The 2,945-nt window shown below is 44.1% G+C and overlaps 1 long non-coding RNA gene across 1 annotated transcript; it reads left to right on the top strand.

Moving 5' to 3' along the window:
- The first annotated feature begins 844 nt into the window (after positions 1–844).
- On the top strand, positions 845–2,049 carry LOC105860409 (uncharacterized). The gene is made up of 2 exons (XR_012914893.1): positions 845–1,235; positions 1,796–2,049. It is a non-coding gene; the product is annotated as an uncharacterized LOC105860409 (long non-coding RNA).
- The last annotated feature ends 896 nt before the right edge of the window (positions 2,050–2,945 follow it).

Genomic DNA, 2,945 nt, shown 5'->3' with positions numbered 1-2,945 from the left:
TCATCCTCCGTAGACAACACGCCCCTCGCGGCCTGTCCTGGGGCCTCCTGTCCCTGTCATCCTGGGTGCCCTTGGTCCGCCACTGGGACCCAGACATTTGGCCTTAAAAATAGAAGTAGGAAATTAGCTACCAAAATTTCGTGACATTTACTGGCAGTTTTATGAGCTAAAGAAAAAAGAAAAAAAAAATACATTCGGTTGCCATTGACTTTGCATTTCTCATCAGATATTGGCTAAGGTTAAAGGTTCAAGTAAATTCTGCGCCTTGCCTCTATTCGTTAGGGTGAGCAGATGTTTTCCTCTCTCTTTCCAATGGCCAACGCCATGGGGGGCATGCAGGTGCGTGTAGTTTCTTGCCTCTGGATTTTCTTCATATGACTCTTAATACTAAGAATGGTTTTATTGTCATCTAAGATCCCACGTCTTCACTAATTCATGGAAAATACAAACAGTAAATGGAGGGCTTACCAAAAAAAATTTGGCCATTAAATATTAATTATTATTATTATTATTATTTTAGACAAGCTCTCGCCCAGGCTGGAGGTGAGTGGTGCGATCACAGCTCACTGACCCTTGACCTCCTGGGCTCCAGCCGTCCTCCCACCCGGGTCCCTCAGAGCACTGGGATTACGGGCATGAGTCGCCGTGCCCTGCCAATGTTTAATATTCGACTGTGGCTATCACCATAAACACTTTCAAAAAGCGTGTGTTGGAAAACTACGGCTCTTGTTGATTTTGCACATTTTTTTTCCTCTGGGTAACCACAAGATGACATTATCAAGTGTTGTAATCGTAGCGATTTTGGTTAGTAACGAACGCAAACACAAATAGTCCTTTTACTCTCTTGCAACTCCCGTACACTTGGGACAAGACTTACGCACTTTGACACCAAGACGTCGTCTCCTTACAGGTATTCTCAGAACTCACTAGGGATTTTTTTTTCTTTCTTTCTTTCTCCTGCCACAGTTTCCCCCTGTCGGCCTGTTTTTCCTGGAAGCGACTGTGAGTACCAACCTTCTCTCCACCCACCGCCTGTGCTCAGCCCCACCGAGGGGCTCTGCTGTCAGGGTAGCAAGCAACCTTTGCTTGCTCAATAAATCTCGGTGGTCCCTCTCTGGTGGACCTGGGCTTCAGGTCAGGCCTCATTTCAGGAAATTGCTGTTATGCTTGAACTTGAACGCACGACGGAATACAGACTGCGGGTTCCGACAGAGGACGGCTTCTCCCTCTCCCAGGTGAATACTTATCACCTGGAAATGAAATTTTAAAAAATCAGGGGGAATCTTCACAGAGGGCAGGTGTGTGGCTCTGCCGAGCCATGGAAGTGGAGCCTCACCTGGGCCCAAGCTTCTGGGAAATGCTCTGCACTGGGTCTAGTCAGGCCAGATGCTAGACGTGGAAACTAATGACCATGAGAGAATTTTAACTCCTCTGAAGCTACTGATGAGAAAGACAATTAGGACGGTCTGTATGCTGGGTGCCTCTCCATCTCGACTCTGCTTAGAATATAGAGAGAGGGCTTATTGCAAGTTGCCATGAAAAAAAAAATCTATCCTTGATTTTTTTTTAACCAATTTTTATTTGTTTTTTTTGGAAAACCTGGACACTGTTTGGTATTTGCCATGACGTTTAGGTTGACTTTCACGGGGTTATTGATAACGCTCCACAATAATTTGATACAGGGGTGGGGGAAGGGGTTTGGAGTTAAAGAAGAAAAGTGAACATCAGTTCCAAAATGATAAAACTCCTCTTTCAAATGGGATTATAATTATAACCCATTTCTGATTTCACGCAGCATCAAACCGTGGTTTTCTTGGAACTCGAGTTATACTAAGAAAAAGGCCCGGACGCCATCAGAGAAAAACAGGCCACTTCCTCCGAGACACACGCGAATGAGCAAGTCACCCTGTCCCCCAGGGGGACCCTGTCCCAGCAAAACAGCTCGGGGAGTTTTCACCTTTGCCACCGTTTGGTGGCCTGTTGCGCAGTGGGTAATGAAAGGGAAACTTCCACAGAACCAATGAAAGTATTTTCACTGGAAAGAGGAAAGTTGTCTGAATGTTGCGTTTACTTTTTTTCCTTCATGAAAAGAAACACGCACGCGCACACACACGCAAAAATAACCAGAAACTAAATCAAAGCAAAACCCACGGAGAGAACTTCTGGTTGGTGTCCAGTCCCAGGGCAAAACCTTAAGCATCCCAATCGGTCCTTCAGGACATGAAGGAAAGTAAGGGAAAAAAAAAATCCATGAAAACAGACTCTAATAAAGCAATATGTGTAACTGGGTCTCTACCCGTTGGGGTTGCAGCCAGGGTTGGTGGCACGTGTTTGATGTATGTGGCTTTCTCAAAAACGAGGAAATCCTGTTCTACTAAACAATTTCCAGTTGCCGTGGTTCTCAGAAATCAAATAGCAATGGCCAAATAAATCCTGCAATATTTTAGTATGAATCTAAGTTAAAGTAGAAAAAGAAAAAAAGAAAGCTTTAAAGCACAATCAGAATCTTTAGCCTCATGTATCACTTGATTCTCAGATGGCAAAACGTGGCCATCATTTATTTAAAAGGTCCGCCTCAACGTTCTTTGGCTCACAAACATTTATTTGAAGTCATGCCGGTTCATTTCTGTCAAAATATGTGTTTCGGCCGTTACCGGGGCCCCGGTTAGCTAGCTGGGAGGCTGCACAGTCATGTGTGCTGAGCAGACAGAACAGAAAAAACATGTCAGATAACAGAAGAGGAATGATTTGGGCTCGGTAATCCTAGTCAATCTTCTTCCTTCGAAAAATAGCTGCATTAGCATCTAAGAGAATCAGGACATGATTTTCCCGTTTTATGCTAAAATTAATTAAAGTTTATCTTTTTTCATCTGGTTATAAAAGTGGCAAGTACCTCTTCCAGCTAGGAGTAGTTTCACTGCAAACCCCCATATTTTCGGCGAACA

This window comes from Microcebus murinus, chromosome 25, assembly GCF_040939455.1.
Source record: "Microcebus murinus isolate Inina chromosome 25, M.murinus_Inina_mat1.0, whole genome shotgun sequence".
Taxonomy (NCBI): Eukaryota; Metazoa; Chordata; class Mammalia; order Primates; family Cheirogaleidae; genus Microcebus; species Microcebus murinus.
The sequence above is the reverse complement of the archived record's forward strand: the minus strand, read 5'-3'. Positions and strand labels throughout refer to the sequence as shown.